This window comes from Alosa pseudoharengus, unplaced genomic scaffold (assembly GCF_046254945.1).
Source record: "Alosa pseudoharengus isolate Yale_2024_CS ecotype anadromous, Long Island Sound unplaced genomic scaffold, YU_APseudo_1.1 YU_APseudo_1.1_scf_19, whole genome shotgun sequence".
Classification (NCBI taxonomy): Eukaryota; Metazoa; Chordata; class Actinopteri; order Clupeiformes; family Clupeidae; genus Alosa; species Alosa pseudoharengus.
Genome location: NW_027468657.1, coordinates 22815829 through 22836276, shown reverse-complemented (window position 1 = coordinate 22836276; position 20448 = coordinate 22815829). Strand labels below are relative to the sequence as shown.

Below are 20448 nucleotides of genomic sequence, written 5' to 3'. Positions count from 1 at the left end.
GCTGGCATATAGGCAACAGGCCGATGTGCGTTTTATTTGGAGACTGTTTTGCGAGACAGAGACTGAGTTTGCTGCTGATATTCTGGGGATAGGCTACAACATAGCCAATGTACGACTTTAGCCTTTTAATATATTTGCTGCATTGGATCAGTCTTCCTAGAACAGGCAAGGGCTTCCTAGCCTCACGTCAGCAGCGCTGCATCACCCCCTACATTAAAACAACCAGCGGATGGTGGGCGGGTGCCATTTCGAAGATTGGTCAAAAAACTTTGGTGTTGATGGATGGCTGATGGATGATAAGTTTTGCTATGCAGTTATGGTTGAAATAATAGCCCATCAGCGCATCTCTAGTGTGTGTGCCTCTCTCTCGCTCAGAGGGGAGGGAGAGGCTGAGGGTCGATCCAGCATGGATTCTAAACTCTGTGGTGGATAGGATCTACAATTAGGTGTTAACAATACTACTATGCTAGGTCGAAGTACTCCCAAGTACTATTGCGCCACACATTGTAGTTCTCCGGTTTATTCGCTTGGAAAATCGCCACGTTTCATGTTGCGTGGCCGTAGCATTTCTATCAACTACTCGTGCAACTGTATTTAAGTCGGTAAAACGTGGATGTTTTTGATTACTTCTACGCTTAGTTGCCGTCAAAGCCCGCTAGCATAGCAACATGCTAACACAGTCCAGCCGCGCACCAGAGCGTTTGAGTGCACGTACGGACACGGGAGAGGTATGACTCAACTCGTGAAAGTTAAGGTAAGAACATATATTACTACTGACATTGGGTGGCGTGTTCCTTTAAGTTAGATCTAACATGGACGCACGAAAGAAACGTCACCAACACGCCCTCTCACTAGGTGTGATTTTAACCGCATGTTCTACTTCTCGTTCAGACACAGCACATTTACATAATGTCCAGAGGAAATACTAGGGGGGGAGTAGTATAAACACCGGGTGAATTCGGACTTCCATATGACCGGTTATGTCGTTCAGATATACGGCCCCACCGTTTAACATCGGCAGAACCTCCGGTCTTACACGTATGTCTGAAAGCGCTTTATGTGTGGGTGCATGTGTGTGAGGGTGTGTGTGTGTATGTGTGTTTATGTGTTTGTGTGCATGTTTGTACATAAAGAAGACACACACACTCACACATATACACACACATAAAAACACACACACACAAAGACACATAAACACACACACACTACACATGCACACGCACATACATGCAGACACACGACACGCACAAACATGCACACAAACACATAAACACACAGACAGTTACATCTTGGGAGGAATGAATAAATTATTTTTTTATTCAGCACATTTTGTCTTTTCACAGTTTTTTTTCTGATACCAGTAAAATGAGAAAGAACAGACATAGCAAAAATGCTAATTTTGAGAACTAGATTTAGCATTTTGTTGTCCAGTGTGTAATGATTGATTAAAGAGTGTTTTTGAATTGGCAACAAGTTGTATTGTTTGAAGGCAAGATTTGCTTTTGCTGCATGTTTTAAGTGTTTTGAGATGTGTCATTTTGTCCAGAGTGCTTTTGTTCAGACACGGGTGTTAACTGTTTTGAGAATGTGATGTCAGACTTGACAAAGGTATCAAAACGATCGAGAAAAACTGTAATTGCATGAAAAGGTGTTTTGAGTTTTGCAAAAAGAGTTTATGAGATCTGCAAAATGTGTTTTATATGTGAAAACAGTTTAAGGTTTTGTCAAAAGGAGGATCAGAACTGAACGGTGGCAACGCTGGTATAATGCTAGCGTTGAGCAAGCTGAGCGTTGAACTTGGTTCAACTTTCAAAGTGCAACGCGAGCATATTCAATTGACAAACCGTTCGTGTTGCTTAGGAACAAGACAAAACTTATTATGGTCTGAGCCTTGCTTTACATTTGCCGCTTGCCGTTGGCTAATGTGATCCCCGCCTAAGAGTATACAGTATAAATATAGTACATATAGTCTGGAGTAGGCTACATTTCACTGTTCTATGTGCTTTGTCATTGCACTTGACTGGAATAAAGACTGATTGCTGTATGAAGCACAAGAAACATCCTGTTTTGTTTTTCTTACATGAAAGGCAGTCTAATTTAATTCACTGTCATTTCCTCCCTTTAGTGCTCAGCACTGACCAGCTCTTTGGACATCAGGAGGAGCCCAGTCATGGTATAATACTTACTCTCTCTCACTCACAGACACACACTCACACAGACACACACACACACACACACACATAAAATACATACACAGCTCTTGTTTTTGCACATGTTTGAGTGGTTTTGTTTGACCAACAGAGCGTTCGCTGGTGAAATTTGGCCCCCTTTGCAGTGGAAACCCAACAAACCGAAAGAGAGGCTGTGATGTAAAATGGGGGTGTGGAAATTATGGTGCAAAACGGAAAAAGTAAAGAGAGACAAAAGGACAGATAGAGAGAAAGTAGACTGCTTCATTTTTGCAAGCATAGGCATCTTTACTATTAAATATAGTATGAGATGTCCTTATAAATGTAACAACCATTCATTTTGCAAAGTGTGAAGCGATATCTAGCAGACAAAAATAATTGTGAAACCATACAAAAAAATCTCACTGTTATGCGTGATCATTTCTTTTGTATAGAACACATGGGCCACACAAGGGCCTTGATATTCAGTGCAATGATGGGGCTACAGTGTATGCACCGTTCGATGTGAAGCTGAATGGCAAAGCTGCACCATATCGCAGGCCAACCGCTCTCCAGAAGCTCATCAATGATGGCGTAAATCTAAGTGGCGGAGGTCAGGAGCAATCATTTCCTCTAAAATATTTATGTAGCGAATAATTAGTAATTATTACATAACAACAATTTATTTTATATTTTATATTCCATTACATAATCATATAATGAACTGAGGTTAAATAGTGTTTGTTGATCTTAGTCCCTTATTACTTGAAATATCAAATAAATACACTGACCTGAAAACTGGCCAGTAAAATGATTGTTTAGGCCTACATATTTACAGACGGTCCATCTGATGACATGTATACCTACAACTGATCTGATAGTAAGGTGTAGTTTAGTATGTTTGTCTTATAGTCGGATTAACTTGCATTTTTGTCTGTCTGTCAAAGGTCTGTGCTTCAAGCTATTCTACGTGAAGCCTGAAGCCTGAAGTACAGTGGTTCGCTAAGGAAGGGCGACCGTATCGGGACACTGCACCCAATGCAGAGGGTGTACCCTGGGATGACCTCCCACACCCACGTCCAGATGTGTGACCGCTCTGACCCCACCAAGTATTTCTAATGCCGATAGAGACAGCATTCTGTAATGTCCACCCTGTCTTGCATTTTGCCTATTATGGCAGTCTCACGCATCATCATAAAACCCCATTTCTGTGACAGATATTACTTATATTGTATGGATGATGAAGCAATCAAGAATAAAATCTCTAAACTCATTAGGCTCTTGATAATGGTCGATCACAGTGATATTAATACAGTACAGCTTCAGCCAAAACGTCCAGTTATCTGACAACAGCATTACTGAAGATTGGCACATTAATTTAATAAAAATACATTTATACCCACTGCCTTCTTCCATCTCCGCAACTTCCCCCTTTATTGTTCGTTTTACAATATCTGATCTTGCTGGTTTCACATTCTGTTGTCTCATGCTAATAAAAATGTATCTGCACACTTGGGCTCTCACGTGGTCTTTGCATGGGTTTATTCTCAACAGCAAGGTTCACAGCACACATATACAGTGTGTGTTGACAGACAGATGTAAAAAATCTTGAACATAATTGAAGCAATGCTTTTCTTGTGCTATAAACCTAGGGGCTTAGTTGATTGGTTGTCACCGGGATGCAGAGTTAGAGTTCAGTAAGGTGACAGCCTCGGGATAGAAGCTTCCTCTGAACCTTCTGGTTCAGGTGCGTAGACCTGACCTCCCGGCGCTACAACAGGATCATAATTAAATACGCAGATGACTCAGTAATTGTTAGCAGTGCTCCAAAACAGTGAAACAGGCCATGGTCCAGTCATCAATAACTTTGTCGAATGGTGTGAGGCATCCCACCTTCAACTAAGGGCCTGTTTACACGTATCTAGATTTTTTTAAAAAACGGATATTTTTGTATGCGTTTGTTTTTTTAATCGCGTTTACACGACATTCGATTAGAAAATATATCCATACACACTAGAACGCAAAATGATTCCAAAGGCGAATGTTTATGTAGAACCTAAAGTGTCGTCTAGGTCATCTATGGTAACACCCCCAATTATCGCCACTTTTGTTCAGAAATTCTAAAACAACGATGTTTTTTAACACTTCAAAATAACATTTACTAAATGAACCTTACATTTTTCAGTAGCCATGGGTGTGTAGATTTGAACAAAATCTGGTTTGGTTCTTAACGGGACCATTTACTGCCTGAAATATCCGATTTTGTTTACCACGCTCAGAGTTATAGTGCTGGCCTGATGGGTCGCCTATTTCCACCGTTTCAACGGCACATGGACGGTTAGACCGAGAATTCTCGTCGTGAAATTAAAATTCCACTGGAGCTCCAAGCGGTTGTGTACACGCAGCCTTTAAACACTGTTTACAGCTCTTCGAGTCACGGTAAAATGTCATTTTTGGTACATAGCTAATTTAGATACACCTATGGTGTGGGTAGTTGCGTTTCTATAGGAGTCCGCTGTCTTGGTTTGTATAGAAATGGATATTAAGTGACACATACACGCAAGACGGCGGAAATACGGGACCGGTGGAAATGGGGGAGTTACGATACTTGTCTGCGTTGCCCTCCCTACTCCCCTCAATTAGCCTAATAGCAGGAGAGGAAAGACGCTTTGGTTTACCAGTGCTAGTTTATCAGTTTGGCAGAAATTACATGCACAACACAGTAGGCTATGATAGGCCAACAATACACAATATGAGATGGAGATGAGTTGTCAGTTATGTTATATCGTGGCAAGGAACGATTAAAATGTGCAAAAGCCTACCAACATCTCACTGTTCACTTTACACAACTCGGCGTCTGTAACACGCCAGGCCAACAGATTGCACTATCCCAGTCAAAGTTCAATTGCATATCCGAGAATAAACTTAGGTAAATTTAAAATGTACAGAAGGCTACGCGTTTTAGGCTGATTAAACCGAAGAGAAATTATGGCAAAAAGTGACTCATAAAGCAACTCATAGCCTACATGTGGACCGACGAGGTAGAACTAGGCTACTTTCTCTTAGTACAGTATAAAGTGAGGAAAGTTCAAGAGGGCACGGATTACATGCTAGCCTACTAATAGCCTATAAACATTAGCTCTCGCCCATGTTCATTTTGTCAAAGCAGCTCTTGGATGAAAATAGGTTGGCGACGCCTGCTTTATATCAACGCCACTTACACCAAATCAGTAATGAAAACACTGATGAGCTGTTATGTTGCACTGCTTGCTGGAATGACGAATGCCACTCTCATTGGTTTTACACCCAAAAGACACCCAAGACTGGTTAAAAACATTAGGCTACATTTATTTAGCTATCCACAACGTAAACAGGCGATTTAGAATGCCGTGCGTGTATACAGTACGCCCACACATCCTGCGATCTTAATTACATCCAATAATAGGCCTAGGCTAATTCATGAGAATATATCTGCATTTTAATAAAGACATGTAACACTGCCGTGATGTAAGTGTGGTAGGATATTGAGTATCCATGAGTTGCTGGCTAGTCTGCACGCACACATTTTAACTGAGAAGGTCGGGGGAATGAGGCTGTTTTAATGACAGTGTTGGAAGCATGCAGAGCCAACATCACAACACGTTTCAATGTGCTAATAACGCAAAAACTCGCATGTCATGCCAAAACTAACCAGAATAGCAAACCCATTTAAAACTCACCATAGCATAACTTCTCAGATACGGCAATTAATCATGCCACAGCGGGCCAGAATAACAAACATAGCCTACCTTATCTTCTACATACATGTACATCCTCTAGGTTTGGAAATGAAGATTACTTAATCCAACATGTTATAATCCATTGAGTAGGCCTAGCCTAGCCTAGGCTATGTTAGCGTCACAAGACGAGACTTACTTAGCTACATGAAGTAAACAACTAAACAACTCTATAATTAACTCAGAAGTCAACAGACAGTTGCTGTGTGAACCTGTGTGAGGTGAGCACGAAATAGTATGCGAAATATTAAAAATAATCGCATATCACGTGTGGTGTGTAGGCTACAGTTTGTGTGAAATGTAAATGTTCAGGCAGGCACTGCATTGCACGTCAAAAGCTCCGCTCTAGAATCTTTGCTGCACATATGAAATCGAATTGACCCACGACACAATTGAACGCGTCATCGTATTAAGAAATCTTCACTTTGGAGTGCGTTTGTAATGCGTTTGAGGGAGATAAATCTCCGATTACGTGTAAACGAAAGGGCCAAACGCATACAAAAGTATGCGTTTATTCAAATATCTAGATACGTGTAAACAGGCCCTTAATGTAGCCAAAACAAAGGACATGCTCATTGATTTTAGAAAAAAAAATCCAGACACAAGAAATCACATCAATCAAAAGTCAAACTGTTCAATGTGTGCAATCTTATAAATGGGGACGATAATGAGTCTCAAAACTCACATTTGAAACTAACAGTGAAGCTGTGTGTAAAAAAAGCGCATCAGCGCCAGAAACAGAACACTCACATACTGTATAAGAAACAAAATCCAGGGAAATTATTGCTGCAACATCTCAGATTTTGCTCAAAGTTTGTCCACCTAATATTTAGGTCACAAAACTAAGACCTGTAAAGTATGTATGTTAAATTCCAATGTTTTCATATATTTTCACCCTTGATTTTTTGTATCATTTTTGCACTCTCAGAAATGCCTTATCTTGGTGGCCGTGTTTGGGCACTGAAATCTTGAAAAGTATGATTCCTAGCTCTTTGTAGGGTGGAAGACAGACATGTTCTCAGTATGACTGAACCGTTAAAAGTTTGTACTGCACGCCTAGTTTATATGGAACAAAGTGCAAAACTAGTGATGCTGGATGGTCTTGTAAAGTATTTTTTAATATCCAAATGGCACCAATCATTTCGTCTGCAAATACTGTACAACACTTTATTAATGTTGAGCCAATATTTGAGGTCTCTACAACAAATGTGCATGGAGATATTAAGGATAAAACAAGGTGTGATTCCATTTTTGGTAATGTTCATAGAACTAAAATGGCATGTGGGGTAGCTAGTAGAAACACGACAATAATTGTGGGAATAGCTCTGTTCATAGTCAAGTTGTGAAGTGCCAATGATGTACCATATTTCCTTCATACATAAATACACTTACTTGGTTAATTTTTTTTGCCACTGAGGCAAAACAATGAATTTGGCTCAATTCTTTTCAATGGTACAACATTACTTTGTACACTAAATGCCCATACACTGAGCTACTTTCACATAGATTTTCAAGTGCCTTACTAGTCCATGAGGCACAGGCCCAAAAAGGGGCGTGTCACTACCACTTGGGGGGGCAAATTCTCACTATATTTTTCTGAAAGCTACATATCTCTGGAGTATAAAATGGTATGATAGCAAGTTGGATCTTGTAGCTTTGTGGCTGTACAGGCCTTCAAAATTGACCTCTGATTTAAAAAAAAGGAAATTCCGCCTATTGGCTTTTTTTTGTTAAACCACTCATAAGAGCCCAGAAAATAATCCAAACCTCATTATTACTGATGCATATGTGGTGTTTGATGTTGGCATACATATTTTGAATCATTATGTGATTTTGCCCTTCATTTTGGTTGATAAAATTCAAGATTTATGTGTAATAATGAGCAAATCTAAGTTTTTCAGAGACACAACGTGTTGCAGCACTAATTGAAATGCCCACTACCTCATTAATTAATGTATTTACACCTTCCTACCTCCCAGCAGAGACTTGAGATACAAATGATTACATAGATCTGCATTGCTATGCTATTTACTATTTGTAAATGTACTATACGGAAACACCCCAAAATTCAGTAAATTAGTTTTTAACTAGATGTACCGCAGAGCGGTACAAAATATGACCGCCGCCCATTTTTTCCACAAAAAGAAATCACGCTGAAAGGCCTATATGATTCCAACTGTCTCACTAAATTGCATTATCCACACTCAATTCTTGGTATCTGCTAGACAACAAGTACCAAAACATGATTAGTTCATAGATTTCACATGTAAAATTTATTTTATACAACCCCACCTCCATCTTGCCTGTTCATAATTCTGAGAAATTCTTGATTGTTTGTGTTATGTTTATGTTATGTGTGTGGGTGTGTGTGTGTGTGAGTGTGTGTGTGTGTGTGGGTGTGTGTGTGTGTGTGTGTGTGCGTGCTTGTGTGTGTGCATGCGTATGTGCCTGTGCATGCAAGCGTACATATGTCTACTGTGTGAGTATGTGTCATACGTATGATTACTGTGAATGTATGTGTGTGTGTGTGTGTATCTGTTTGTGCACATGTGTGCACATGAAATGGGTTAACATGACCCCTGGAGGCAAACATACAGAAAAAAATGGTCATCCTAGGCCCTACAGTTCTCAAGATATTCACAGAGAACTGTGTCTGCCCTACCCTCCTTTCGGGGGGTCCAGTCCAGCGGGGGGGCTACAGATCAAAACGAAAAATGACGGTTCCATGCTATCCATGTGGGGGTACATGCCCACCAAGTTTTGTGTACCCCGGTCTTTTTAGTGTCCCGGGAATCCTTGTTGGTGTACGTCACTAAATGAACACATAAATTATTTTATTGTAAGGCCCCCCATGAACGAAAGTACACAAAACTTGGCATGCATTCGGAGGGTGTCATAATGATCCTACACTTTTAATTTCGTGCAGTTTTGACCTTGTCAGCCAGAGATATTGTGATGAAACCTAATTTTTTGCTTTTTAATTTTTAACTAGGTGGCGCTATACATGAAATAAGTGGTAATGGGATGGGTTGACATGCCCCCTTAAGACCAACATACATAAAAAAGGTGGACCTCCTAGGCCCTACGGTTCTCGAGATATTCACAGAAAACTGTCTCCGGCCACCTACAGGCCAGTTGGTGTATAATAACATAAATTAATTTATTGTGTGGCCCCCCATGAACGGAATTCCACAAAATTTGGCGTGCATACAGAGGGTGTCATACTGATCCTACACTTCCAATTTCGTGCAGTTTTGACTATGTTAGGTCACAGATACCTGTGATTACAACACCTCATTTTTACTTTTTTGTGTTTAACTAGGTGGCGCTATACATGAAATGAGTGGTTATGGAATGGGTTGACATGGCCCCTTGAGATCAACATAAAAAAAAATGGTCCTACTAAACCCTACGGTTTTCGAGATATTCACAGAAAACTGTGTCTGCCCTACCCTCCTTTCGGGGGTCCAGTCCAAACGAAAAACGATGGTTCCATGCTATCCATGTGGGGTTACATGCCCACCAAGTTTCGTGTACCCCGGTCTTTCAGTGTCCCGGGACTCATTGACGGAAATTTGGTCAAACATTCTGACTAAACCTATATGACCGCCGCTTCGCTGCGCGGCGGTCATAATTACTATATATCAAAAGTAATTAGTTACTAGAGAAAGTAACTTTTGAGTTACTTTTAAGTCTGCTTTTAAAATGTCAATATGAACAGTACCAGTGTTTCCTCTAGGATTTTTTTAAGCAGTGGGGGCAGGCCCGTCCGAACACTCCCCCCCCCTCCCCGTCCCAGCACCACGGAACTGACAACTGACACTTCGCTGCAACACAAACAATTATATTTATTAACCTCTATTCACACACTCTATTCAATGAGGCATTATTTTCAGTTGTGATTGAACTGTATTTTTGGAGAATCTACAACAGGTCTGCAAAATGAATTTTACAAGAAATTCTTCGTGGGGAAACCAAAATTCAAAGAAGCCTTGCTGTGCACATTTAATTTTTCTTTTGGAAAAATAACTCCAAGGCTCGGTTATAGGGAATTTCAGAAAGAGGTGGTCCATTGATGCTGAGTAGCATACATGCTGTTAGATCAGGGGTGGGCAAACTTTTTGGCTCAAGGGCCACATTGGGTTTTGAAAATTGCGGCACAACAAACAACATATACATAAAAAACTATTGTTTTTATAGCCTATAATTTAGTATGAAAAGTATTTCTTTTAAAATATTAATTGCTTAAAAATACTGCTAATTTTATGCAGTTTAACAAATGTATAAATTGTGCACTGTCGCTTTAAGACAGTCGCTTTAATTCACGTTTATTTCTCAATGATCTTCTGCCTGCACCGCTATGGCTAGTGTTGTACCTAAGGCTGGGCCCTCTCACAGTTTTTAAATGGTCAGTAGTGGGAACTACTGTTGCCTTCATGATTTCCTTTTAAAAGTTTCTTATAAGAAGGAGATATCAGTTATCAACAATGACAAGCCAGCTGGAACCTGCGGCTCTCTCTCCCTCTCCTGAGTGCAGACGCGTTCCCAATTAAATGGATCGCATAATGTTCACGTTAGATCTGCTGCAAAGGAGATAACTAAGAGTTAACTTAGTTTAACATGATGTTATCTCTATTTAACATGATGTTTTGACATTGACATTGCAAACGTTCTCTAAGGAGAATGAAAAGCAGTTTGCAGTAAGGCTAACCAACGTCGTCTCTATCGCAGGAAAAAAATAGCGAGCAGCCTGATAACTAAATGAAATGCTCGGCGGGCCGGATGAAAATGCTCGGCGGGCCGCAGTTTGCCGATCCCTGGCCTAGGCTAAGCATTCTGTAGCCTAATTCGTTAGAAATTTTAAAAAATGGTTGCACTTCTTTTTGCTAATTTATTTTCACATTTAGCAACAAGGGTAATAAACGTTTAGGTCGTGCGGCCTTTGTGCGTCTGTGTAGCCCAAATCATTAAAAAATAAACTTTTCCGTGTCATACAACACAACTATTTACTTTAACATCATTACATCTATTACTACATCTATAGACTATTTCCCATTTGTATTATATTAGTGACTCACTTATCGTTTTAATGTTTCCAGATGTTTGATATCAGGACGTGAGCTGTCAGAACTGACAAGTTGAACGTTGTCTTATTAAAACGGACCCACCGCGGTGACGTTTTTGGTGGAGGTGTTGTTTAATAGTGACTCGGAAGAAAGCTTTTGGACGTCTGGACAATAAGCACATCAACACACTATGTGGAGTTAAACTGGACAGCCCCAAACCTCTGAATAGTTCTGCTTGTTGTTAAATTGCAACGTTAGCGGCCGCCAACGGGGGTGCATAATGTCGGCAGGATCATTTAAAAGGCAACTGCGACTATTGTGCGTCTGCCCCATTTCTGATACCGTGGGGGAAGAAAATTAAACCGTGGCGGGCCGCCACTACCAAATCAACATAGAGGAAACACTGCAGTACTGAGTAAACCTAATTTTTAGACCTATTTATTGTCGTTTCAACGGGCCTTCAAATCAATAGTCTTGTGCATGAGTTCTCAAACTTTTTCCGACCACAAAACATTCTACAATGCATGAAGGCCTCCCTGACCTTGTTTTGCGCCACCCTCACCATCTAGGTGGTTTGATAGATATGTACAGTACACTGCCTATGCTTGCCTTCTACTACTACTACTACTAGTAGCAGTAGTAGTATGCATGGTGGTGCACTGACACTGAATTTTGCAATATAGTAATAAGTTATTATTATCATTATTATTGCAGTCCTTCTGTAGGCTACATGGAATGAGTTCAATGGGATGTAATGTGAAACAATGTTAAATGGCCTATTTTCAAAGCCGTTATTGTCTGCTCACACACACATACAACCTTAGGTTATCCTCATCCTGCTTTGAACACAGTTGTATTATATAGCATTTTAAGCACCACCAGTTTGGGAAAAGCCTGCGCTGCACAAGTGCTGACCTACCAAAATAAGTTCAAATGCGCATCCGAGAGTTTGGGTTGTCGCGCACTATGCAGAAGGTTACTCTTCAGCTGATAAAGTGTTCCAGAGAGAAGTTGCATGTTCCATCCAGACAAATGAATCCATAACACCATGGACGTCAATTCCGATGTAAACATACTGTGCAAATAACTCAAGTCGCTGTAGTACGTACGGTAGGCTATTTGGAGGTTTCTTTATCTGGTAAGTGAAATCCGCATTTTCCTCTTGAGAGGAATTATCTTAGGAGTAAAATGCACTTTAGATCGATTTACGGATGATTGGGGGTACATACGTTGAGTTGACATCAAAATCATGTCATTCGGATGTGTTTTGAGAAAGTTCGATTGTACCGTTTTCAGTCACACAACTCGTAGCCTGGAAGTGAGCAGGGCATTTCAATTTCGCCGCTACAAAACGATATTTTTATACCTCTTCTACAGTTCCAAACAACATAACACTTACGTGGTAGTGAGTAGAGGGTCCCTAAAGCCAAACCGAAGTATCCCGAGGTCTTTATGTGGTCGAATAGAGAGTCAAGAATGAATTTCATCAAGCCAGTACCTTTCCGGAAATGTTGCCATCTTTGCTGCCATCTTTGCATGTTTTTTGTTTTTTTAAACGGCGACGAAATTGTGAATTTCCAGAGCGTGTTACAACACACCCAGCAATAAGACTCCTACAGCAAAGATGGCAACATTTCCGGAAAGGTACTGGCTTGATGAAATTCATTCTGGACTCTCTATTCGACCACATAAAGACCTCGGGATACTTCGGTTTGGCTTTAGGGACACTCTACTCACTACCACGTAAGTGTTATGTTGTTTGGAACTGTAGAAGAGGTATAAAAATAGCGTTTTGTAGCGGCGAAATTGAAATGCCCTGTTCACTTCCAGGATACGAGTTGTGTGACTGAAAACGGTACAATCGAACTTTCTCAAAACACATCCGAATGACATGATTTTGATGTCAACTCAACGTATGTACCCCCAATCATCCGTAAATCGATCTAAAGTGCATTTTACTCCGGATAATTCCTTTAAACGAGTGCTTGCTTGTGCCAAGGCTATAGCAGTAGCCTGTTGTAGGCCTATTGGTGTTGTGGCGTGGCTATGTTGTAAGAATGAGAAATTGATATAACGAGGCTTTTGCGCAATAGGCGAAAAAGAGCAGAGATAAAATAAACAACAATGCGCTTTTACTGTAGTGGAGCTTATGAGATCGAAACGAAAGGGCAAAGGCTTTTAAGATGCCCATTTAAATTGTAGCCTAATGCACTCTTGTGTGTTTTAGCATATATACGAAATAAGGAGGAATGTGAGGAGGCTCCTATTAACTGTAAAGAATGCATCTGCAATCTAAACATGAAACACAATCGCTGGAAACACAGCTAAGGTCGGGAGACGTTAGATTAGAAGCAGCAAATGTGCATCTGTCATCTTGTCTGCAGTCGTTCATTCAAGATCAACAGAGTAACGCAAGTAACGAACCCTTTGAAATTTCAGTAATTGTAATGCGTTACTTGATTTACAAAAATACTTCGTTACATGCTCGTTACCACTAAAAGTAGTGGAATTACAGTAACGCGTTACTTTGTAACGCATTACTCCCAACACTGGTCATATATTACAGTATAGAATATCTAGCCTGGATGCCAGCCGATCTTAGCCCCGCCCGCAACATTTGAGGTCGGGAAGTCTAATTCTGATTAGAATTGAGTATGACGACGTCAGGCTATAGAATATCCATATTGAGTGCAAAATTGTCAACATTTTGAAAAATCTATAAGTTGAAGCATATTCTAATTAGCCTGCTGAGACTGCACTAAGTGATAATGTAAACGGAATGGACGGAAGATGAAAATCGGACGGAAGTATCGGACGGGTTTCATGAATAAGGTGGATAGTGAAAGAAATGGATCAATATTGTTAAATGTATAAATCCCACTGAAAGACAGTATAAGTTTAAGGCAGTTTGTAAACGGGTTGCTTTTAATAAGTTTAAGAATGATTAAAAGCATTACTGTTTTTCTACTATGTGTGCATATCAAGGCCATTGGAAAAGGCAAGCCTCATTTCCAGCCCTACAACATACATAAACTTTGCCTTCATCTTCAGAGCAGTGGACGTGTTTATGCATTTATTTTGACCATCCTGACAGACCACAACAGTGGGTGGTGAAGATGGGGGGGTGGTGTTGCCTGACAGAGAGCGAGAGAGAGAGAGCAGTCAATACAATGCAAAGTTGTCCAGTAAACATACTGTAAACAGTTGGGAAGACAGCCAACAGGCACAGACGTTTCTGTGCCCAGGGCAAGAGAAGACATCTGTGGAGAGAACGCACACCAGACATCCCTGGATGGATACACCCACTGCTGAGAATGCATAACATGAACACCGTGTGCCTTGAAGGTCCAGTCTGCAATTCTGGGAAAAAAGGTTGTTTATGTTTGTGCCCAACAGCCAATGAACTCTTGTTTGTGCCCAACAGCCAATGACTCTTCTGATCCTTGCTCCCGAAGCAGTGTTTTGATTGGCTTTATTGATTATGTTGACAGAGCTAGGACTGTGCACGCAGACCGGAGGCTTTTTGAGTGCATACAAAGAACTGACAACTAGAATCAGAGGCCGTACCTTTAAAGCTGGTTTTATAACCAAAAAAAGGGGCATTCACGAAAAATCCCCAGTTAATGCTTACGCGCTCAAACTATCGATTTATGTTTTAAATTCAGTAGATTATTGATGTGATTTTGCCATGGTATACGTCTAATACATAAACATGAAATGTCACGGAGGACGCAGAACTGAAATGTTAGTGTGATGTGATTTGACTGTGAATATAAGGGGAAAATAAAGCTATTCCATAGATATTCGTCCCCACTCAATCACTATACTTAGAAAGACAGGCACTTTCTTGCAGTGGCACAGTAATATGTTGTTTCTGTCATATTTACATACTTACTTAACAATCCCTGGTAGATCAGTGTCAAACTGTACACATTACAAATAAGATTAAAAGTATTACACTTGTTTTTGTTCTCATAATCCACAATCTCATATCAAAGAAGGATAAGGAAGTGATCGAAAGACTGAATAACGGCTAACTAGCGTATAAACTACAGTATATGCCTCAATGTTTTCTTTATTATAGCAAAATAAATTGTGTTTTTAAGTACTGTTGAGTGCTGTCCTTGTTATTGTAGTGAACTGAGCCTAGCTGGTTCATGGCTGAACTCCCATAATGCTGTGCAGTGTATGTGTGTGTGTGTAATGTTGATGTTGGTTTTAGTATGAGTAATCGCGTTTACCTTGTCATGTATGTGTTAGCTGGTATAGTCTTTCTTTATGTTGTACCTCATGTGTTTACCCCGTGTATTGTATGTGACTACCCTGTGTATCGTGCTTGTTTAATTGACCTCCTTTGTGTTGCCTGTGTAATGACGTTCGTGTGTTTTGGTGTGTAACCAATAAAACCATTCTGAGACAACTCTGCAAGATTGTTACATTATTATAAAAAAAAAATGTATCTCGGTACTGCACTTGCTAACTTGGTATCAGCTGTGTCTCTCTCTTCCACCACCAGTGTGGGTTGGATGTTCTCATGAAGTATTTGTTTATGCCAATAAATCTGGGGCATTTTAGCAGGGGCGTGCAGAGACCTTTGAAGGGGCAGGGGCTCAAATTTAAAAAAGGGCACATGGAACAAACGTGTTAACTTTATTTAAAACTTAATTTTGATTACAACCCAATGGAGAATACAGTCTCCATGGTTCTGAAAATTCAATAGGAGTGCATGTACTGTAGGCCTACTGTAGCCAGGGCACAGACAGATAGGTCTTTTCAGTTTTCATTAGGCTATTGTCTACACAGAGATAATAGGCTATAAGGCTACATCTTATTGATTAAATTCAAAGCTAATTTTAATAGCCTAGAACAGGGATTCCCAAACTGTGGTACGCGTACCCCCAGTGGTACGCGAGCTGCTTCTAGGGGGTACGCGAGATGAAAAGGGCTATGGCGGACAGGTGTAAAATTAACATTTTAATAAATCTTTTGTGATTAATTAATGAATAAATACACAATTTCGAATCAGGTCATAATGATATGGAAACATGCAATTAAAGGATATCATTTATAAACTCTGTATGTGTTCATCAAAAAAAGGGCAGCTTATTAAACATGACGCCTGGAATAGCTAATAGAATGCGTTACTTTTGAATGCGTTGGATGGTCCGTGGTCCGTGGGGGGGGGAGTTTCGCGGATATAACAGGTTTTTGAAAACAACAAAAACAGAAAGGAGGGAAGGAGCAAAGCTAGGAGTTATTTCAGATGGGCAAGAAAGGTAACATTAAGCTAGGCTTTACATTTAACAAACTAAAGGTAGCCTAAGTTTAGCCTTTCTAGGTATACTGTATGTTGTCCAAACGAATACATCCTTGTCAGGCGTTGTTGTAGGCCTATTATAAGATATTGTATGTGGATGTAACTTTTTAACTGACCAAATGCACACACCTAAAACCGGGAAACGGACAAATATTGTCAACGCGGGGGGGTATTATAGAATGCGTTACGTTTGTATGTGTTTATGTGTCGGATGGTGGGGGTACGCGAGCCGAGTCGGAATGTAGGCGGTGGTACGCGGGGGGAAAAGTTTGGGAACCGCTGGCCTAGAAATCTAGACGCACCCTAGCGGCAGCAAATATGTTATTGCCTAGTCTGGCTTGTCAGGCTATAATTTTAATGTTTATCACAGTGAACTACTACCATTAGCAAGCTGGTGTCTTGCAGATTCACGTGCTGTGCGTGTGGCCACTGAGTGAAATGACGCGTAATGTAGCCTAGCCTACTGTAAACAGAGAACGACGTGTGGAGTTGGGTTAGTTAAACAACTACAGTAGCCTATGTCGTCGGCTTATGACGATTTAGAAAATGTTTGCCTACTCTTTTTTATGAACTAGGTCTACTAACCTAAGCTACTATAACATAGTAACCTAAACAGAATATGTTATGAACGTTCAGCCTTAGATTTTCGAAGCTGCCAGGTTATTGAAATAGATGGACCATGACATGGTTAAAACGGGTTTGATAGCCTACTTCATTAAACATGAAACAACTTTAAACATTTTATTCTCTATCTCTTAAGCTGAATACTATTGCATGTTCAAGTGACCTTACCTTGCTCCCAAACGTCTGTGCACCTTCTGACAGTTCACTGAATGTATGACGTCACGGATTTGTGGCCGCAAGGCATTTCAATTAACACAGAAAATTGTTATTTTTGTAAATGTCTAATTTCACAAACTATTAATGAGACATTTTAGCGAATATTTACGTTGGAACTAGTGGAAGTATTACAAATTTTAAAAAGTAAAAAACGGGTCTTGTCAAAAGGGCACTGGGACATCAAAGGGGCAAAAGGGCAGGTGCTAGAGCCCCTGTAACCCCCCTTCTCTGCACGTGCCTGCATTTTAGTGACGTGCATGGTGGCTAGGCACAACATTTGTTTATTTTCCTGCTTCTGTCCTGATTTTAAGGGATGATGCACAGTGGCCCCAGGACTGTTTCAGTGAAGCTGGTCCATCTGGACTCTGTAGTTATTGTCCTTTGCCATGACAGCATACCTGAAACAGTGCATTATAAAGTTCCAGATAAGAAACAACTGTAGAGATGCTAAGTCTTTGGTAGTATTCATCACTGTTTGGAAATTAAACCACAATTCAAACAAGTTGATATGGCTCAAGCAATGGACCACGTACAGTATAGCCAAACTTAGACAATAGCCCTCCATTAAACTTTCTTCCTTTGTTATCACATGATCTGACATAATGAAACTAGTTACGAAAAATACGAAATAAGCCTCTCTCTGAAGAGGAAGAACCCTTGAGCATAATAGCCAGGTGTCAGTACCTTATCTGTCTCCCTTATGCCCATGAGATCTAGTGCAGTGAGTTCAACCCTCTAACATAGAGGAGATGCTTGATGCTTGATTTCCAGGCCCAGCCCCAGACCTAACATGCTCCAATGACTCTGTGTGAATCCCCCGTAAACACTGTGCACTGCTCTCCCTGAACACTTAAATCACCCATCCTCTCGCGGGAGCTCAAATGATTCCTTTGCAGTGTTTGTATGTATTTATCACTCCCATTAGGGAAAAAAAAACTTTGTGTCACATCCCTTGATATGACAGTCGGGCACAACCTTATTTCTGGTTCTCATCTCATTCAAAGATTGCACTTTGGTCCATTTCATCTGATTTTATTACGGCTTAAAACACATACATTTGAAGTCTTCGGGTCTTATGCATTACATGACATTTACAAAGTATGGGATGGTTGCTGTTGCCTTTCCAGAAACAAAGATACAAGCGCCATAGTGTGATATAATGGACACAGTAACCTTGATAGCCAATGCTCTTATAAAAGCAAAATATGTGTGTGTGTGTGTGTGGGGGGTAATGGTGTGTGTGTGTGTGTGTGTACTGTATGTGGATGTGCGTGTTTGTGTGTGTCGCTGTGTTATGTGTGTGTGCGCGTGTGCGTGCATGTGCGTGTGTTTATGTGTGTGTGTGTGCGTGCCTGTGTTTGTGTGCATGCTGTGAGTGTGTGTATGTGCGTGCATTTATGTATGTGTGTGTGCTTTATGTGTGTGTGTGTGTGTGTGCGCGCATGTGTGTGTGCCTGTGTGTAGCTGATATGGCCCCCCATGAACGGAATTCCACATGTTGGCATGTATTCAGAGGGTATCATAATGATCCTACGCTTCACATTTTGCACCGTTTTGAACCTGTCAGCCAAAGATACCTGTGATTGCAATGCCTTGTTTTTACAACATAGCCTACTAGGGCAGTGTTTCTCAAACTTTTTCAGACGAAGGACCACTTAACCAATAAAAAACAAACGGATGGACCACCTAGCTAAAAAAAAAAAAAGATTAGACCTATTTCAACAGTATATTAGCCTACACAATCGGCCTACTCACTGAACCACCTTGCTTATTGTCTTTGCACTTTGCTTATTGTGTCAGAGGATTCATATGATTTAAACTGGCATATCTTACATAGACAGTGTTACAGAACTGTTTGGATTTACATTCAAGTTGGTTCAATATTGTAAACAAGTCATCTATATTATATTTTACCACGTCTGCTCGCGGACCACTTTGGATAGCTTGCGGACCACCAGTGGTCCCCGGACCACACTTTGAGAAACACTGTACTAGGGAGTGAGGATTGTCTCAAAATGATTTAAATATATATAAAAGGATATATATATACATATACATACATTTATAAATATCCAAATACAAATATAAAAATGTGACATACAAATAAATAAACAAATTTATATAAATAAACGTGTCTTTGTATTTTCGAGATTTGAAAATAAATATGCTTGACTTTGTATGTGGAATCTGCATTTGTGAATCTCCTTTTTGCTTTTATGTCGATGACGTAATTTTGAGACATTCCTACTGCACATAGATATATACACTAGATGTCGCCTTCTGCTTCTCAGCATGCGTCAACACCGCCGCCATCTTGGTACAGGGATCTGAAGCGCTAAACTAGTTCTCCTGTATTGTCAGCGTTACCTATTTAGCGACGTTTGGCCATCCCCAGCGATAGAAAACCTTTTTAGCGATTAGCGACAAATTTGGGAACTTCTCACAACGATGGCAGATCGGCTTCTTTGTTGTTGAAACGTAAGAAAATCACCTTTCTCATGGCTTTGTCATTTATGAATTCAGCTACATCTCGTTTGCCCATGGCACTGACCCATGATTATAAAAGTAACGACTGGCGTAGCCTATGTAGTAGCAGAGGTAAATGTTCTACAGATCTACAGCAACTTCTGGTGAGATTACAATTTACATGAGTAAACGAGACGAGGGGTATGTGGCCTCAACCAGAGCCTGTCTACGAAGAGCCTGTTTACTTTCATTGTATCGAACCTGGTTGCAGTTTTACTCATTGTTCCTCTGTGGGCCGCCGCTAGCTAGTGCAGAATGAATGGGAGTCTATGGGGCTAGACGGGTAAAATGTATCTTTATTATCGTCTTAAGCTTAGTTTACTCTAGACTCAACCATAAATACATGCCTGTCAGTTGGAACAACCCAAAAAACTAGATGATTGCTTGAGATTTTGACGATTTATGGTGATTTTATTTTCGCTAGATCTTTGCCCAGATTGAAACTAATGCATTATAGAGGAGTGGATCACTGAAGCAAGATGGCGTCTCGATTGACGCATTCGTTCCAATGAACAGCAGTAGTCAAGGCGACATCTAGTGTATATATCTATGCCTACTGCACACCAAGATCCACAAATAAATACCACTAGATTTGAATGCGAAGACACCCTCCACTGAACAACCAGCAGATGGCAGTGTTGTACAACATGTCTGTTATCAACTGATAGCAACTGAATCTTTCCGAAGCTGTTTTCCCTAGTTCAGTTCAGTCAAGTGGTCTATGACTAGCAGGATTAACGACATGGAAGACACTG

At 40.5% G+C, this 20448-nt stretch overlaps 1 pseudogene; it reads left to right on the top strand.

The window, feature by feature from the left end:
- The first annotated feature begins 2043 nt into the window (after nt 1–2043).
- Nucleotides 2044–3679, top strand: LOC143132893 (leukocyte cell-derived chemotaxin-2-like; annotated as a pseudogene).
- Nucleotides 3680–20448: the final 16769 nt, after the last annotated feature.